The following is a 20,724-nucleotide window of genomic DNA, read 5'->3' as shown; positions in this document are numbered from 1 at the left end:
CGCTGAGTAGCCTGAAGGTGTCTACTATGAAGGAAAAAGTGATGGTGGCGTGGAAGAGGTGAACCTCTCAATGACCCTCAGACATATGCAGATCAAGGTGCTGTGCACTAGCTTCGCGCCATTGTTCTCAGCCACCCCAGGACTGACCGAATGGGCATACCACTCCATTGACACAGGTAATGCTCGCCCAATTAGAGCCCAACCTTACTGGGTGGCTCCTCAAGCCAAAACTGCTATAGAACGGGAGATCCGGGACATGCTACAGATGGGTATAATCCACCCCTCCAACAGTGCATGGGCATCTCCAGTGGTTCTAGTTCCCAAATCAGATGGGGAAATACGCATTTGCGTGGACTACCATAAGCTAAATGCGGTGACTTGCCCAGACAACTATCCAATGCCTCACACCTAGGAGCTATTGGAGAAACTAGGACATGCCCAGTGCATCTCTACCTTGGACTTAAACAAGGGGTACTGGCAGGTACCGCTAGATGAATCCACCAAGGAAAGATTAGCCTTCATCACCCATGTAGGGCTGTATGAATTTAATGTGCTCCCTTTTGGGCTGTGAAATGCACCTGCCACCTTCCAGAAACTTGTAGATAGTCTCCTAGCGGGACTGGGAGAATCTGCAATTGCCTATCTTGATGATGTGGCCATATTTTCTGACTCATGCAACCACACACCACACAACAAAAATGCTAACCCAGGAACCTATCCTTGCAACAAAGCCCGTTGCCAACTCCGTCCACATACCTATTCAGGGGACACCATCATAGGACCTAATCACATCAGCCACACTATCAGAGGCTCGTTCACCTGCACATCTACCAATGTGATATATGCCATCATGTGCCAGCAATGCCCCTCTGCCGTGTACATTGGCCAAACCGGACAGTCTCTATGTAAAAGAATAAATGGACACAAATCAGACATCAAGAATTATAACATTCAAAAACCAGTCAGAGAACACTTCAATCTCCCTCGTCACTCGATTACAGAGCTAAAAGTTGCAATATTACAACAAAAAAAAAATTCAAAACAGACTCCAAAGAGAGACTGCTGAATTGGAATTAATTTGCAAACTGGACACCATTAAATTGGGCTTGAATAAAGACTGGGTGGATGGGTCATTACACAAAGTAAAACTATTTCCCCATGCTTATTTCCCCTCCCCCCCCCCACACACACACTGTTACTCTCACCTTCTTGTAAACTGTTGGAAATGGGCCATCCTGATTATCATTACAAAAGGTTTTTTCTCCTGCTGATAATAGCTCACCTTAGTTGATCACTCTCGTTATAATGTGTATCGCAACACCCATGTTTTCATGTTCTCTGTGTATGTATATATCTTCCTATTGTATTTTCTACTGCATGCATCCAGTGAAGTGGGTTTTAGCCCAAGAAAGCTTATGCTCAAATAAATTTGTTAGTCTCTAAGGTGCCACAAATACTTCTCATTCTTTCTATTTTAGGAAGTGGTTGACAACGTGAATGAGTTTGGAAAGCAATAAATGTTGCTGTTACAGCTCTCTAAGTTCACAACAGTGCAGGAACTTGTTTAGATGTTTGAACAGCTGGTATCAATTATTTAAGTAAAGAGCCATGGGAACATTTCTGTCATGTTAGGTTTTGTAATTCCCCATCCTCAACCCTTATTTTAAGGAAACTACATACTAGGCCACAAACTAAGATGGATATCCTTTTAAAAAGCGAAAAAAAGGTGAGCAGTTAAAGAAGTGAAGAGGTAGGGGAGAATAACAATGTAATCATTGCAAAGAACAATAACAAAAATTAGGCAAAGGAAAAAACATGCATGTTTAAACTAAAATATTGTCTCAGGGTCTGATGTGCCAGTGGTATTATACACCCGGCTGTTCTCATCTAGTTTGTCATTCACATCAGCAAAACTCTGTAACAGATCAAGGACTGAGGAAATAGGGGTTGTTGATGGACAAGAAAGAGATCACGGTGACATGCTAAGGACAAACTCTTCAGTATGCTATCCCTGAGACATCCTCAAACACTGAACTCTTAGAGTACATGAGCCCTTTGGTGGTCTCTCACTTCACACTGAGCTCTGACATCTATCTGTCATGTTATCACATTTAAAATTGGAGAGAACCCAGATCCACAATTCATAGTGCTGGTGATAAGGTGATATTTAATATTTATCTGGAGAAGTCTGATTAAAAGTATCCATAAGATGAAATCGGAAGCACTCAAAATGAGAGTTTTCCTTTTTTTAATTCTCTCATCCTTCCCAAAATATTAAACGTCAAGATGTGTTTTGCCATACAGTGCCTCATGGCCCTCGGTATTTTCCATTCTCTCTCTCTCTCCTTTCTAATAGTCATGCTGAGCCTCTCAATCTTAGAAGACGTGAAAAAAGACCACTGGCTGTATAATCCAGCAAAGTGGGATCATGGACACTTAGTGCAGTTGTACCTAGGTAACGTGTACTGCTGTATAAAATGGGCAAACTGTACTTCTGTGCAATTAAAAGAAGAAAGGGTTTTCGCAGTAAAAATGATCAAAATAAATAAAGCCAATTAAAACAAACTTGGATCTGCCTTCTCTGTTCAGAGCTCCCATATGGGGGTTTAAAAACTATAGGAGGGAGATTAAGTTAGTGCTAATTCAATCCAATTTAAACAGACGATGTCAATGATCCAGTTTTGAACCTCCTTATCTCAATTTCCTCAATAAAAGTTGTTTTATGCTGAAGTTTCCATTTGCTATAAAGCCCTTCCCATCGCACTCCCTGCCCTCCCAGGTTAAAGACATTTGGACTACGCATACTGGATATGTCAGATCCTGAAAACATGTGAAGTTATATTAGAACAGTTTTGGCCCTGTGGCCTTGAGACTCCAGCACGTTTAGAAAAAATGGATATGCTTTTTACTCTCCTGACTGTGCAGGTAGGTTGAGTCAGGATTTTGAAGCCTCACCATAGTACAACTGAAAGGAGATTGAGGATCTCACTAGATCCTAGCAGAAGAAGCTAGGCCCCAGTGTCCATTAAGAGAGAAATCAAAGGCACAGGAAGGCCTTGGAAATCAGCAGGTGAATGGGGAAGAGCAAAAAGGAGACCGAGTGAAATGGAGCATAAGGAGACAGAACCACTAGGAGGATTGTGGGAAGAGACAGTTAACGGCCAAATGAGGGAGAGCAGCCTCTTGTCAGCCAGCCATGATTCTGGATGTCTCCTTTCCTTCCCAGTCATTCCACAGCAGTCATCCTCCTTTCTGTTCTGGAACCATGTTTCTCAATTTTTTCCATAGCATAATCCCATGTTACAAGAGAAAAAGGTTGCACGCCCTTTCCGTCCCCCATTTAGCCCTAAAGGAAGGAAGGAAGGAAGGAAGGGTGATTGTTGGAGGACCTGTTCACTACCTCCAGCTCGAGAAGCCATGTGATAGATCAATTCACCACCTCCTCTCTTCAGTCTTCTGGAAGTGTTACCCTTTCAGAGCTGGAGTAGAGCACCAACCCCACCGCTCCCCATCAGGTGCAACACTTTCAGCGCCAGAGATCATGAACTTAGTCTTAACAGGTACAATCCCTTCAGACCCATTCACTTGCCTAACACCTCCCCACACTACAGTCTTTTATCTGGGAATATCTACCTGTAAGATCACTTAGTTATTATACTGAAAACGGAAGCTGAAATGGACAAACTTATTTTCTATAAAGGTATTTCTTACAGAGAGTGTGTAGCTTACAGAGGATGGTTCCAATTACGTTAACTGTAACTTAAATGGAGGATCTCAGCCTATACTACTCTGCCTTTCCCATCGTTTGTGAGTAATGAGGTTTGTTACCACTCTGAGGGCACAGTGGTCTTATCCAACACATTTTTTCATCTTGGCTGATGAAATTGAAATTGAAGCAGATCTGAAGCTATCCAGTTAAGAGAAAAATACCACAAGCTGCAAAGATGTGGTCGCCACATCTCAAAAAAGATATATTAGAATTGGAAAAGGTTCAGAAAAGGGCAACAAAAAGATTAAGGGCATGGAATGGCTGCCATATGAGGAGAGATTAATAAGACTGGGACTTATCTGGTTGGAAAAAAAGATGACTAAGGGGGAATATGATAGAGGTCTACAAAATCATGACTGGTATGGAGGAAATAAATAAGGAAGTGTTATTTACTCCTTCTCATAACACAAGAACTAGGGGTCACCAAATGAAATTAATAGGCAGATTTAAAACAAACAAAAAGAAGTATTTTTTCACACAACGCACAGTCAAGCTTTAGAACTCCTTGCCAGAGGATGTTGTGAAGGCCAACAACTATGACAGGGTTCAAAAAAGAACTAGATAAATTCATGGAGGATAGGTCCATCAATGGCTATTAGCCAGGATGGGCGGGGATGGTGTCCCTAGCCTCTGTTTGCCAGAAGCTGGGAATGGGCGACAGGGGATGGATCACTTGATGATACCTGTTCTGTTCATTCCCTCTGGGGCATCTGGCATTGGCCACTGTCAGAAGACGGGATACTGGACTAAATGGACCTTCGGTCTGACCCAGTATGGCCATTCTTATGTTCTTAAATCTCTACTGCCCTTCCACAGCTGCAGTCCTCCACATTTTCCTCCTCCTAGAAGAAACTATTTATAGAGGGAAGAACTGGTTCTGCAAAGTTTTGAGCATTCTCATTGCCATTAATGGAAGCTGAGGGTAACTGGCATCTCACATGATGGGCCTCACACATCTTTCAACTGCTATTTTCCCACTAACAAAATGTCAAAAAGCCAGTTAAAAAAAGTGCAGATTTCAACATTCCAGCAACATAGGGTTAGTGCATGAGAGCCAAATGTCAGAATGTGACTACAAACATAAATGAATCTATATTTCTATGGTCTATATTGGAACAAAAAATAAAGTGCCTAACGGATGAAATGCAAATGAGATCTTTAAAAAATCCTTTCATCTGTAATAATCTAAGGTGTACTGATGGCACAAGATTTTTTTAAACAATGGTTTTTAACCTGAAAGCATCCCTTTAAAACTCACCTACACTTCTCCATATTAAAGTAAGAGTTTCTGTCCTGTCATACAGAGACATTAAAAAAACAAACCAAACATTCGGCATTATATTCCTCTCTGCTGCAAGGACAGGACATATTTCTTTCATAAATTAAATCTACCACCATTATTTATAAGCAGACAAAGAGCTTCTGGGTGGAATTGGAATTTGCTACCTGAAGCTCTAGCTGTATGGGGAGGGGGAAAAAATCCTGGCGGTAGTGAAATTGGTGTTGAATATCATGATGACAGGCACCTTCAAAATACCAGAAGGAAGGGGGCAGGGGGAACAGGACAGAGGCAGATAATTTGTCAGATTCACAGAAAAGTATTTCTCTTTTTTGCTCCAACTTTTGTGGAAAAACTAAAGGCAGATTTTCTTTTTCTCACATTTACAGTCTGTAGAGAACACCCTTCACTGATGGGTGCTGGGAAGCTTGTGCAGTATCTGCCCTATGATAGAGGCTTCATTCTCTAGGGATGTTAATCTGGCAGCTTTAACAAGCACTAAATGTTTTGTCTTTTCTTCCTTCTTTGAAAGCAGTGATGTTTTTCTCAGCTTGGCAGTTTTATTGTTCCTAGTGAACCGATTTTTGCCATTCTAAATTGGTGACTACCTGTGAAGCAGAGATGAACAGGTTCATAGATCTACAGAACTGATGAACTAATAGCAAAGATATATAATGGTCTTTAATTCCAACCATTTTAAATAACACAATGACTATGCTTTTCTTTTTAAATGGAAGCGGAAAACAAACCAATTTAGGTGCATTGAGCCATGTGATCTTTATTAACCCTTCTCTATTTGTCTACTGCTTCCACTGTGATTTTCATACTCACTCATGTCATGTTGCTCAAGATTGGATTTTGCATCCCTTACTCATTCAGTTGCTACCACTTAAATCACAGAATCAGGCCTTTAGATCGTAAACTCTTCAGGGCAGGTACTGTGTCTTTTTTGTCTGTAAATCCCCACACACAGCCAAGGTGCTGTTCAACTCAGGGGTTCTCAACCTTCTCTTTCTTTCTTTCTGAGGCTCACCCAACATGCTATAAAAACTCCAGGGCACAGTGGGGCGGGGAGCAGGCTCAGGACTTCAGCCACAGGCGGCGGGGCTGGAGCCTTGCGTCTTTAGCCCTGCAGGGCTCAGGACTCGGGGTTTAGCCCTGTGGGGTGCTGGGGCTCCAGCCGCTGGGTGCTGGGACTCATGGCTCTTGGCTTCTCCCCTGCAGGGCACAGGACTTCTGTCCTACGGGGCGCCAGGATTCTGGGCTTTAGCCCCACAAGTGTGTGTGTGGGGGTCCAGGCTTCTACCCTGCTGGGTGCCAGGGCTCGGGCCTCTGGGCTTTAGCCTGGTGGGGCAGGAGGCTCAAGGCTTCTGCCCCACAGGATGGCAGAGCTCGGGGCTTTAGCAACCCAATCCCAATATTGAGAGAGAGAAGGTGGGTGAGGTAATAACTTTTATTGGACCAAATTCTGGTTGTGAAAGAGACAAGCTTTGGAGCTAGAAAGAGCTCTTCTTCAGGTCTGGAAAAGATACTCAGTGTCACAGCTAAATACAAACCAATGGGACAGATTGTTTAGCATAAGGGGGAAATATGTCGCAAGAGACCATTTAAGATGAAGTGGGCAATTAATACTTCAGGACCAGACAGCACCATAACAATGACAACTGCAAAACCTGCAGACATATCTCCACTGGTAAAATGATCAATACCCCCCACAACACACGTTTCAAGATCCCAGAGTCCTACATGTCTATGTCAACATGTGGTGTACTTCATCCAGTGCATCAAATGCCCCACAACAATTAAGTGGGTGAAACCAGACAAATCACTATGCTCTCAAATGAACTCACACAGAAAATGTCTAAAAGACAAAGACACCCTATCACCTGGGAGTTAACATTTTTCACAAAGCAATCACTCCATATGGGATCTCTCATCCTCAAAGGAAACCTGTACTACACCTTCAAAAGATGAGCCTGGGAGCTTAAATTCATAACTTTGCTTATTAACTCTAAAAGTCATTGACTCAACAGAGATATTGGTTTTACAACATTCTGTAACCCACTAACCCTCCTTTGTCCTAAGACTGCAGATGTGTTAATTTCCCTTCATAGTAAATGGTCTCTTGCAACATGTTTTTCCCCTTCTGCTAAACAATCTGTTCCTCTCTGTATTTAGCAGTGACACTGAGTACCTTTTCCAGACCTGAAGAAGAGCTCTGTGTAGTTCCAAAGCTTGTCTCTTTTACCAACAGAAGTTGGTCCAATGTAAGACAATACTTCACCTACCTTGTCTCGCTCATATCCTGGGACCAACAGGGCTACAACAGCACTACAAATGATCCTAATATTGTTAATAGCAATTAGATCAGGGATGGCCCATAAAATATTAATATACATTGTAGCCTATTTTATTTAAAGCGAATTTAGTAATGTGGTATTACACCACCACGAGTTCTGCTCTATAGTGGCTACAGTTTCAAGCTTACCAGAGTGAAAGTCATGTCTGCTACTTGCTTTTAAGTTGAAGTCTCTATGAACACATACAGATCAAGGATAGTGACCACACATACATTCACAAATACAAGGTCTAGTTTGTTTCACAAGTTATATTAAAGTTGCAATTAAAGTTATGATTACCTAAGCATATATTCTATAAAGAGCTATTCCAAAGTTTCAAATATAGTTATACTCGCATCCTGAACAACAGTATTACTGTCTGATGGGTCTCTCATAGATTGATCATCAATAGAGGGACAGTTCCTGCTGGCGTTTCCTGTAGGGAGCTCAATTTTCTCCTGCTAACTACTGACCAGTCTTATACTTCTATAATCTTACAACTTAATTCTATTTAGCATACAATGATTATATATGATGTAACATACTAGTTAATCATAACATCACACAATAAATGATCAACTAAAATCATTGGGTATAATATGAAGTAGTTAGTTGTGTGAGCAACCCGAAGTCCCAATCCTTTCCAAAACAGAAGACCTAAACCTGCAAAATCTCACTCATGAGAATAACTCCATTAGCTTTCAGTAAGAATTATGTGAGGGGATGTAGGCCCTGACTCTGAGAAACAAATTATATGAGTCAATAAATATTTAAAGCCAGAAGGGATCATTAGATCATCTAGTCTGACTGGGTGAAAGCTAATGGCCTGTGATATAAAAAGTCAGACTAGATGATCCAATGATTACCTGTACTGAGCCCAATAACTTGTCTGACTAAAAGGTAACTCTGTTTGGCGAAAGCATATCTTCATGAAGGATACACGGTCTTGACCTAAAGACATCAAGAGATAGAGAATCCATCACTTCTCTTGGTAATTTTTTGCAATGGTTAATCACGCTCGCTGTTAAACATTTGTGCCTAGTTTCTGATTTGAATTTGTCTGGCTCCAGCTTCCAGCTATTGGCCCTTTATTCCTTTCTCCCCTAGACTAAAGAGCCCTTCAGTACTTTCTCCCTGCGAAGGTACTTATACGTATCCATCAAGCCATCTCTCAATCTTTTGTTTTGATAAGCTAAACAGATTAAGATCTTTAAATCTATTAAAGCGAAGAATTCACAGTTAACAAGAGTCTATACTATGGTGCTCAGATGGCACAATGATTTGACCACACAACCGCCAAGATAGATATGTGACTGTATGTCTCCCATTGTTTTGGCATAACGCAGCTCATTATGGAAGTCATTAATGTGCCATTTCATTGTACTTGCATATTACAAGATTCACATGTCCCTCTAACTTTGAATTTTCATGCTTTAATCCATCTTTGTATGCATTGTAGTTACCTGTTGGCCTACTTTCAGTGGTCTGTGTATTGTCATGTTTTGTTGTAATAATTTTAAGTACACAGGATAGAACTCAACACCTCTTTAATGGACATGCAATTAGATTAAATGGAAGAATTAAGATCTATTGTATAATTCAAATCCATAGAAATGTAATATATGAAAAAAATCTTTGTACCTATGGTGTATAACAGAAGCCTTTCATAACTTGTGAAACGTCATCAGACATGTATTAATCATAAAAAGAAGACAATCTAAAAGAAAATCTTTACCTTAGCCATTTTAGTGTACAAAAACCAAGTTACACAATTGTATGACACCAAGAAACAATGATCCAATGTAACTGAACACAAAGTACTCTTTTAAAAGATTTAAATGTGATGCAATTGTGATCATGAAGCAAAATGCTAATTTCTACTTCGGCCACTCCAGTTTGGCTAAACAGAGTTTGCTTTATTAAACTTTCATCAGAGATATGCCCTCTGAGAATGAAATCTAAACTGCCAAACTTCAGACCTGAGTATATTTGTGCAGCTGAGTTATGAATTACTATGAAGAGGCATGGAAAAGAATCTCTATTTTTACATTTTACTTCCAAAACAGCCTTCCTCCTTTACTCTCCAACTTCAGGCTTCTCAGGTTATGACAAATAAACTGAAAATAAAGCTCAGGTTTGGCTCCTATACATCCATCTCAGCAAGCTCATATCATACAGGTGATAAAACCAACCATGGTGATGGATTGCTGGGCTTGAAAAATAGTCATCTGATGATGCACCTTCGCTTTGTGACAACAATACCAGCCTACAATACAATACAGTATATTATCTGAAAAACTGTGCTTAGATTAGTGCTGCAAATGTCATCCATTTATTACAAAAGACAGTATGGTGGTTAGTGTGTGAGTCCTAATGGGCTCGATGCTGAGTTGGACCTGTTTTTATGACTGTTAACTAGACAACTTTATTTCAGAATGAAGCTCAGACATTTATATGAGACACAGAGGAATGACCAGAACTACCACAAGATTGTAGTATGTTACCATGCACGATTGTTGCACTTTTGCCAGTACAGAGATGCAAGTTAAGATTTAAGGGGAAGTCATGTGTGGAAGTTTTGGATAGATATTTTTTTTCCACATGTGGGTCTGTAATCTTGCACTTTGCCAGAAGCTGGGAATGGGCAACAGGGGATGGATCACTTGACGATTACCTGTTCTGTTCATTCCCTCTGCGGCACCTGGCATTGGCCACTGTTGGAGGACAGGATACTGGGCTAGATGGACCTTTGGTCTGACCCAGTATGGCTGTTCTTATGTTCTTAAGGCTACTCCAGATGAATAATAATACCACCTACTATACATGAGAGTGTGTTTTAATTTAACATTCTCTTTGCAACATCTAAATTGACTAAATTGATTCTCAGATGCTTTGTACCATCCAGGTATGATCCTGGCACTTTTGCTGGTCTTAGGTCAAAATCCCTTGCTGGTTTAGTACAGCCTTGCCGGCCCAAGGTCAGATTTGCTTCAACTGCTTTGACATGTGCAGTGTGTTGCAAAATTGCTTCCTCAGTTTCTTCTTTGCAGCTGGAGGTGTTAAGAGCTCCATATAAGGAGCTACACACAAAAAGATATTTGCTGTGAACAACCCCTATTGTTGGGTCTATAAAACCCAGGAACTGTGCTGCATATTACCCAGGACCAAGTATGGGCATCTTACCTATTAAACTATGTATATACAGACATCTTTCACATATAAAGAACTCTCACAAGAAGAGCCAGCTAAAAGTTCTCTTGTGGCCAAGTATGGCATCATTCTGGTGGCTGACTACCTGGAAAGATCTGCATTGGGCCTCTCAAGTTACTGCAGGAAGAGACTTCATACTCAACCAACACCAGTTAAATAAGCATTTAAATTGAGATGTTTGATGCCAAAGGCAGGCCTAGCAGATTCCTGAGTGTTCTTGTTGCTTCCCTCCAGGGCAGCTGCTGGCAAGAACACAACCCTGGGATTCCACTGTAACTTTGCACTTTGTGTAATGACCATTCAAATGCAACACTTCCTCTTTGTGGTAACATTTCCATGGGCTGCTGTGGGAAGGGATGCCGAGGCACCATCAAGCCTTAGCTGTTATATATCGTGTTTCATATATCAAGTTTTCATTCCTTTCAAGGAGGAGACTAAGCCCCTCGGCTCTGCTCTTCTTTGGCAAAAGGCATGGGAATGCTATGATGGGCTCAAACAAGCATGCAATTCTCCTCCAAGAGCCTGATATTATAGATGTTACAAATATATAATAAATACATAATAAAAAATAAATGGTGCCTGAATTTTTCCAAACAGGGACATTGTGCAGCCATGCCATCTTTCCTCACTGTGGCATCACTGTAAAGATGTGGCCTCAGTCTTGACCAGCAAAAGCCCAGATGATTCAGGTAGGAAATGGGAATTATGAAATGTAAATGGGAAATGGGAATTATGCAACAGATAAATGGACGCTGAGGGCCTGATTCTCCTCTTAGTTACACTAGTGTAAATCAGGAATAACTCCATTGATGACAGTGGAGTTAAACAAGTGGGAAACGAGTGTAAATGAAAAGAGAATCAAGATTAAGATGAGGCCAATTTTTTATATACTTAAGTCCTTCACCATATTACATCCTGGGTTCACAGAAATGAAAAGCTAGTAATCCACCAGTGTAATTTCACTCCATAGTTTTTTCAAGGCTACGTATTATTCACTTTCTGCCCTAAACATCTATGTACCTTAAATTCCATAGTGTTTATAGACTTGAAAACAATTCTAGCGTAAGCACTCTAAAACATACAATATTGCATTGTGACATTCCCATGGATTCCAGATGAGTGGAAGGCTGTGTCATCCCTGCAACCTTGGTTGCCTTACAATGCCTTGCTGCAGTAGCTCCCATCTGGGTTGCTCGCAAACAGCCTTCCAGCATGCAAGCCACATCCTCAGTGAGTGAGTGAGCGTGTATAACTTCAGGCTACCAGCCACATGTGGGTCATACTCCAGCTTTTACCAGCCTCGATTACTGCTGCAGGGTAACCTCAACACAGTCCCAGTCCTGGGTTTCCCCCCCAAAATATATTTTCTGTACTGTCCAGCCCTTTCCTGAACAGTCCAGAAACATTAAGCCTGTTGTTCCTTTAAAGGGAACAATTCACAACAACTTGCCACCTTAAATGGAGTTACCCAGGCAATTTAACTTACCAATACACAGATTAATTTCAATTAAAGAATAAAACAAGTTGAACTATAAAGAGATAGATTTTAGGTGAGTATAAGTAGTGAGGCATAAGTATTAGAAATGGCTATATGAAAAATAAAGATAAAACGCTTCCTAGTGCCTAACTTAAACTATGCTTGATTCAAAGTCCTTATGACATCCTTCTAACATTACTGACCAATCTTTTCAGGTCAGGACTCCTCATCCAAAATCCAATGGTTGTTTCTTTTGTCTTCTTAGATGTAACGAGGGGGATAGACAGGGAGAGAGATCCCTTCGGGTGTTTGCCCCTCACTTTTATAGTTCAGGCCCCACTATAAAGTTCTATCCAGCTGAGCAGAAGACCTGGTATCTAGTAGGAAAGATGCTTCATGCTGTTTTCTTTCACCTGTGTGTGCTGAGATGCAGATTTTCTTTGTCTCCATTCTTTTCTCTTACACTGTGTGAGGACTCTTTATAGCTTATATGGAAATTGAGGTAAACATACATCCCTTTGTTTAAGACTTGCTTGATTAGGTATGCCTAATTGGGGCTATGTGAGTTTGAAGAGGTCCTTTTAACATTATATGCAGGGGTGGGATTTCATAACTTTACATACAACATGGCTACATACATTTCACAATGATATTATGGACCAGTGAGTTATTTATTTTCAAATGATGCTTTACAGTGTGTAGGGTGTGAATACAGGGGTGCATTCGGTCACATACTTACAGAATGATAACTCTCCTACGGTTTTTAAAGCCATCCTGTAGAATTCTATAGCAGAAATAGATTTTTTCATTGAATTCTATAGAGCTTTTCCATAAACCTATTGTTGTGTGCTGTGATCTTCATCCAGAGGTGATACATGTTAGGGGTAGGTGACATGTAGAGACGCTTACAAAATACTTTGGTATCTTTCAGGCAGATAAATATATTAAAAAAAATTGCATCATGATAGTGTCCAAAGTCCCAAGTGTTCTAGATACTGAATGGGGTAAAAGAAGGACCCTGCTCCAAAAGCTTGCAGAATAAAGTCAAGACAAGACCCCAAAACATGTGTAACAAACAAACTGAAGGAATGAGGGGAAGAATGAGAAACTGTGCTGAGAATATGTTTACACTGGCCCAACAAGTTACATATCAGGACTCCCTACTGGGCATTTACCTAGCTGTTATTAGCAGTTCCCTGTAGGCAACTCAGTATTGATGGCTCTTGAGAGGAATTAAAGCAGGTCAGGATTTGCTGCATTGTGCAAGAATAGTGTTCCACATATAAGAGGCAAAACTGAAGTAAAGACAAAAGTGTTCACGGAAACCATGGCAAAACAGACGATGGAGGCTGGCATCATTGTGGGGATGGAGGTGCAATGCAGGAATGGATTAGTAGGGAGGGATTCAGCTATAAAGGGCTCAAAAGGAAAGAACAAGAAGCTCATGTTGCATTGTGGAGAAGAGTCAGTGGAGGGATTTAAAGGGGTGTCATAAATATAAAGGGAAGGGTAACCACCTTTCTGTATACAGTGCTATAAAATCCCTCCTGGCCAGAGGCAAAATTCTTTCACCTGTAAAGAGTTAAAAAGCTAAGGTAACCTCGCTGGCACCTGACCCAAAATGACCAATAAGGGGACAAGACACTTTCAAATCTGGAGGGGGGACAAAGGGTTTGGTCTGTCTGTGTGATACCTTTGCCGGAAACAGATCAAGAATGCAAGCCTTCCAACTCCTGTAAAGTTAGTAAGTAATCTAGCTAGAAAATGTGTTAGATTTTCTTTTGGTTTCTTGTTGGCTTGTGAAATTCGCTGTGCTGGAGGGAATGTGTATTCCTGTTTTTGTGTCTTTTTGTAACTTAAGGTTTTGCCTAGAGGGATTCTCTATGTTTTGAATCTAATTACCCTGTAAAGTATTTACCATCCTGATTTTACAGAGGTGATTCTTTTACCTTTTCTTTAAATAAAATTCTTCTTTTAAGAACCTGATTGATTTTTCATCGTTCTTAAGATCCAAGGGTTTGGGTCTGTGTTCACCTGTACCAATTGGTGAGGATATTATTATCAAGCCTTCCCCAGGAAAGGGGGTGTAGGGCTTGGGGGGATATTTTGGGGGAAAATGTCTCCAAGTGGTCTCTTTCCCTGTTTTTTGTTTAAATCGCTTGGTGCAGGCAGCGTATCAGGTTTTTAACCTAAGCTGCTTCCAAAGGCAAGAAAAAAAGTCTGTGCCTTGGAGAAGTTTTAACCTAAGCTGGTAAGAATAAGCTTAGGGGGTCTTTCATGCAGGTCCCCACCCTAGAGTTCAGAGTGGGGAAGGAACCTTGACAAGGGGCCTATGTATGGAGTGACATGGCTAGAATTACTAGAGCTAGCCAAGACATTTTTAACTAAAAATTTTTTTTCATTGGAAAATGTTGATTCATCAAAACCAAAACTTTTGGCAGAAACATATCCCTTTTGACAAACTTTATCAGGAAAGAAAAAGAGAGAGACACCGCACAGTAGTTAAAAGCCCAGTGGCTAGGGCATCTATTCACCTGTAGTATGGGGAGATGGTTCAAGTTCCCATTCTGACTGATTTAGAGCAGGGACTTGAACCTGCATTTGCCAAATACCAGGTGCATGCCCTAACCACTGGGCTATTTTGGAGCCAGGGTCAGTTTCTCTGCCTCTTCCTTGCATGACAAATCTCAGGTCTCTTTTTCATTCCATATTGGAAGGAATACAAATTCGGAAACCTTAAAATTTTTCGCAAGATGGAATTCTGCTTTTCCAGGCAACTCTAAGAATGCCGGGACAGAAACATGACCTTGGCAGCAGTATTTGGGACATACCTGATGGAAGAGAGGAGAATGTCAGAGAAAAATTGGTTGGAGCAGTCAAGGCAGGAAGTGATGAGGGCTTGGATTCTAGGGGTGCAGACAGAGAGAAAAGGCCCATCATAGAAATCTTATGGATGAAGAAATGGCAAGAGTTGGACATGGCCTGGATGTTCTAGAGAGGGCATAGTCAAAGAGGATAACCATGTTTCAGGCCTGAGTTTTCAACCATGATGGAGAAAGAAAGAAAGAAAGAAAGAAAGAAAGAAAGAAAGAAAGAACGGCATGGGTTCAGAAAGGAAGACACAGAATGCAGTTGTGGACATGTTAAGCTTAAAATGATAGCCTGTCTGACATTTCCTATAGGATGTCATGCTTAGATTTTTTATTATGGGTGTACTAACCTACAAACACATTTCTAGTTCTCTGTTGTATTATGTGCCTAATCTGCATATCATTTATGCCTACCCAGAAAGTCCATTATTCATTAATTATTCCATCTCCATGGAAGGAGGAAGTAGCCCAGTATAGACAGCGTTTAGGTCACTGTAATTTGCATTGCTCAGGGGGGCGTCTGTTTCACAACCTTGATTGATATAAGTTAGATCAACTTAGGTGGTAGTGTAGACCTGCCATAAGTTTCAAACCAGAGCAACAAAGTAGGCAAACACCCTAAATCAGGGGTACACAGATAATTTGATATTTTGTCAGCCTGCTCCCTTGACCATCATTACTTCAGTATTCCCTCAGCCGAGCGAGTTCTCATCCATACCCCAGTCTTCTTTGGATGGGGTAAATTATTTCACTGCTCCAGATGGATTGGAACAGATGAAAGCACAGAGCTCAATGTTGTCATCTCATCAGCACACTGTAACACCACACCCTATATTTCCACACTAACCCACTGAATAATCTTTCAAAAGCAAGTTCTTTTACATCATGTTACATTTGTTAATGAGTAATTTGCTCTTTCAAAAGTAAGTTCTTCCTCATCTGTAATTTCCAGGTAGCTCTGTTTGACTTACGCATCTTTCTCCACTGCATACTGGTGATTAGTTCTGTCTACCAGAATACAGTGAAAAATCAAAGTATTTTATGGTCCCTAGGTGCTACCACAATATAAATATTAAAATAACTACCATTTTGTTCCTATAGTGCTTTCATTTAAATGGTATAAGCATAAATGAACAGTGGTCTCTTAATGTGTAGGTCTCAAGATACTTTACATTTCACAGATGGAGCAATTGAGGCACAGGGTGGTCATGTGACTTCCCCAAGGTCCCTGTCAGTGTGAACTTCAGTTGGGAACAGAATCCAGATTTACTGAATCCCAGTTCTGTACGGAGAGAAAACATTCTGCCGCCTAAGTGGATGTGTTATGGACATGTACCTCTACCTTACTTATTAAATTGCATGAAAATCTGACTTACAGGACCACATACAAGCATAGCTTGTTTCTCAGACAAGAATCTTAGAATACACAATGACTCCCCTCCCACCTAGCAATATGGGACGGGCTGAGCAATTGCAACCCTCAGGTTGAGATCTGATGGACTAGAACTAGAAATTATACAGTGCAGCTATCTGGGCAGTTACTCAGTTCAAGAGAGAAGCCAAAGTTTCAGTGGGAACGGAGAGTGAACTCTCCACTTGCTTCTAGGACAATGCAGTTAAGAAGGAAATCCAGTGCTGTTCTTGAATACACATAAAGGAGAATCACAGGTTAATGTGCTACCTAACATACCTTTGGTAAACAGTGTGCAATTCTGGATATTGTAGTTTAGAAAGGATATAGAAAATCTAGAGGACAATGAAAGTGGTAGAAGACGAGATAGTTAAGACACATGGGGAGTTATTGAAGAAGCTAGGCTTATTTAGTCTAAAAGAATTCAGGGGTTGCATATGCACAGCCAATAAATATCTTTAATTTAAAAATATCAGTGAAGAAAGAGTTACTCAGTCTCAGTGATGGCAGAACAGGGTACTACAGCGGGCACCTAAAGAAGGAAAAAGCTTAGGATAGATATTAAGAAAAGTTAAGAGTAAAAGCTTGTGCAATTAGTCAGAATAGACCCCCAAGTCAGGTGGTCAAGGAATGGTTGCAAAAGATTCAAGACCACAACCTCCACTAGGGAATATCAGCATAGTTCCATTGGCTCCATATAGAGGTACAAGGATCTGACGATCTCATTGTCTTCCTTCAAATCCCTTTTTAAAACAAGGACTTATAGATACAAGCTATTTATTAACTAATTGCCACTACAGCTATTTTCATTATTGTAGCATTTGGGACCCTATTTTGCTAGGCACTGTACAAAACATAACAAAGACACGGTCTCTGCTCAAAAGAGCTTACAAACTAAGTATAAACCAAGACACAACAGGTGGATGCAGACAGATGAGAGGATTATAAGGAAATAATGAGTCAATGCTGTAAGCATGAAAAAGCAGCAATCACAGTAGGCCAGCTCCCTTGTCACTGTGGCATCACAACAGAAGAGAGTTTCTAGAGATGGTCGCTTCAAGATAGAGATGAAACAATGTTGTCAAGGAAGTTTACCCTGTCATTGCTTATGCTTTACACATTTGTCCTTCCTGGGGTTAAACAGAGGAATACAGTTTCTAGTGTTATACGTATGATACTATTTACAGGCAGTAAAATGACTTTTAGAAGTTTCCCATTTGGCAGTATGATGATCAGTCAACCTGTGGTGATACTCAAGCCTATGAACTGATGGCTCTGAGCTGGTCAGTGAATCAAAGAACAATGTGACTGTGGCACATCCTGGGCTACATACTGCCTTTGCCAGATCATTGGGATACACACATGAATCAAAGGTGGTACATGGCCCACAGTGCATTGTTGCTGCAGTGCTGGGAATAATATCAGTTAAAAGTGTGTTATACACTTTCACAATATCATTCACTACAGATGGGTTTACCAAAAACCAGGGAACAAAGATAAAGCCAAAACATGGGAGGAGAACATGGCACAAAGCCAATGAAACAGGATTTACATCTAGAGAAACAGCAAATACATTTTAAGTTAAATAGGAGTCAGAAAGGGATGTAGTTACACCTTGTAGTAATAAAACATGTCATCAGAATTATTAAGTTTGAGTGTTCAGACCAGAAGCTACTAACCCCATAAAGATAAACTGAACAAAAGTATGACCTTAAATGAGTCAGAAAGATCAATGCACTATATGTCCCAAGTAACTGAAATGGATGCAATTTAAAAATTACCAGTTTTGTCTATTTAGTTTGCATTAGTGCTGCCTAAGAATAAGAATTCAAAACACGAAGTGAGAAAGGCAAAGCTGTGCTTGGGGAGAGAGAATAATCAAGGAAGAGAAACTGGAAATCCGACTGTAAGATTTTCAAAAGCATTGAAACCTCTGCAGTTAAGAGCTCTGATTTCCATATGTTTGATAGAAAGAAGAGACATACAGTTATGAATTGGCACACTGAATGAGAAGTGGTAAGGCAATGTCACATTTCTAGAAGATGGAGCAAACCAATATAGCTCATGCCAATGAGCTCAGATGGAAATAATACCTTGTTATCTGGGCATCAGGTGTGAAAGAGCTATAGAACCCTGATTTTATTGGACATGGTGGGAAAAAGCTGTAGCAGGTGATTTGCAAGCTAGAATGGAGGCTAAATAGCAACTGGCTGTATGCGAAGGAAAACAGCAAGATTGCACTGACTAGCAGATTTGAAACCACAGGGTGTGTGCACACACACGTACACACAGAGAGAACATAAAGGTGCTGAAAAGGCAGTTTTGGGGTAGTAACATTGTAAATGAACAGAAAATTACTGTTTTAATAGAAAGGTTAACAGCAATGCAATTATGAGAGATTGAAGTATAATCATGACTGTAGCTCTACATGAATCATTTTGTAAGCAAGCACCAATGAGTTACTGCTACACTTAACTGAATCAGTATAGATTCCTACAATAGAAGCAGAACCAGATCCGTCTAAGAAACTCAAGAGTAAAAAGGCTGGACTTGCTTCCCTGAAAGAATGCCAAATGCCTCAGGGTTAAACAAAACACAAAATAAATGGTATGAACAATTCAAATGAAGTTCCCAAAATGTGGTCTGTGACTCTGCAGTTAATCCACAAAGTCAGATCCCTCCCTATATCTTTGGCATAGCTGAAACTGAGAGAAAAGTCATTAAACACCAGAAGCGACCTTCGAAAGCTAATCTGGAAAGACTTCTCAAGTGCTAACAAATGTCACCAGGACTGGGAAATCAGGAAATTATGTGCAACACATAGAATTCCCTTCCATTCACTGATCAGCAGGCAACAGGCAAGGCTGGGTATAAGCCAACCAATCCTCGGCAGTTTCTGCAATAGACTGTCTAATGAAGTCTAGCACCCAGTGAATTATATGAGAGATAAAATACTGAAAGTTGAGGACACTGAGAGAAATCCAGAGATTTCATTAAAGGAACCCAGCAGTGATTAGCTAGAATAACTAACAGCTAAATAATAGAATATAATTCATAAGTGCATATATACTGTGACGGCCAGATGGCTATAGAAAAGTAGTGGGAGATAGATATATTAGCTCCAGGCTATACAAATCCCTGGTACTAGAATAAGTGAAATGGCAGTTGCTCCAGGTCAATTAAGACACCTGGGGCCAATTAAGAACTTACAGAAGGCAGGGAGAAGGCTAGGTTGATTGGGACACCTGAAGCCAATCAGGGGCTGGTTGAAACTACTTAAAAGTCTCCCAGTTAGTCAGGTGGGTGTGCATGTCAGGAGCTGTGGGAGGAAGTTGCACTGTTGGAGAGGCTGAGTAGTACACACCATATCAGGCACAAGGAAGGAGGCCCTGAGGTAAGGGTGAAGTGGAGCTTGAGGAAGTGAGGGCTGCTGTGGGGGAAGTAACCCAGGGAATTCTACATGTCATGTTTCTAAAAGGTCAGCTACCATAGCTGATACTATTAGGGTCCCTGGGCTGGAGCCCGGAGTAGAGGGTGGGCCTGGGCTCCCCCCCACCTTTGCCCCCTGATTAATCACTGAGACTGGGAGACAACAGAGACTGTGCAAGGAAGGATAACTTCTCCTCACCTCCCTCGCTGGCTTATGATGAAAATGGCTCAGTAGACTGTGACCCTTGTCTCTAGAGAGAGAAGGGTTATGTGCAGGGTCATGGTGAGCCTCTGAGGCTAGTGAAATCTTCCAGGAAACGCGGGACCCACGGAGGCAAGGACAGAGCTTTGTCACAATACACACACCAGCTACTCATACAGAACACCTATCTATGTAGAAAGAATGTCGAGGTTGAACATATGAGAAATCAAAGATTAGGAAATGCCAAAATTAAGGTTGCCTGCACAACCTTAGCTCTTCTCCCTGATTTGTATACTTTACAATATTGTATTTTAATCATGAGTAAACCATATCGTAATGAGGACAACATGCACAAAGAGTTAAGATTGTACAGGCGACCCTAATTCTGGCATTTCCTGACACGAGTGCTTCACTTATCTTAATGTAGTTTTTTTCTGGACAGTTAAGGAGCCTCCATTAGAACTGAGTTATTATGTATATACATATATGCGCGCACACACACACACAGAGAACCACTTACACTAACATTTCCTGCACACTTAGATGCATTGTCAAATATTATTTTCTAAGATACTTGTCACTGGTGCATCCCAATTACAGTCACTGTTTCACTGATACTTTCCTGAAGGAAGTCCAGCCTGCTGCTGAAGCTAGAGGCATAGGATTTGAATGCATGAGAAAGGAGAATTTCATAACTGTTGTAAGGTATGTGGCTTTATTTTTTAGAAAAGCCTCCTG

General features: G+C 40.8%; 1 protein-coding gene across 9 annotated transcripts in view; it reads right to left on the bottom strand.

Moving 5' to 3' along the window:
- The window catches only part of KCNIP1 (potassium voltage-gated channel interacting protein 1), a 780,527-nt gene that overhangs the window by 89,889 nt on the left and 669,914 nt on the right, over positions 1–20,724 (bottom strand). Inside the window, exon 1 of one of the 9 annotated variants that reach the window (XM_074960697.1) lies at positions 1,283–1,364. The exons of the other annotated variants lie outside the window; for them this stretch is intronic. The gene's annotated coding sequence lies outside the window, so the exon portion shown is untranslated. Of the gene's footprint in view, positions 1–1,282; positions 1,365–20,724 lie in introns of those variants that run through there. 9 annotated transcript variants of the gene reach the window in all.

This window comes from Natator depressus, chromosome 8 (assembly GCF_965152275.1).
Source record: "Natator depressus isolate rNatDep1 chromosome 8, rNatDep2.hap1, whole genome shotgun sequence".
In the NCBI taxonomy this organism is placed as follows: Eukaryota; Metazoa; Chordata; order Testudines; family Cheloniidae; genus Natator; species Natator depressus.
This window is presented reverse-complemented; position numbering and strand designations above follow the sequence as displayed.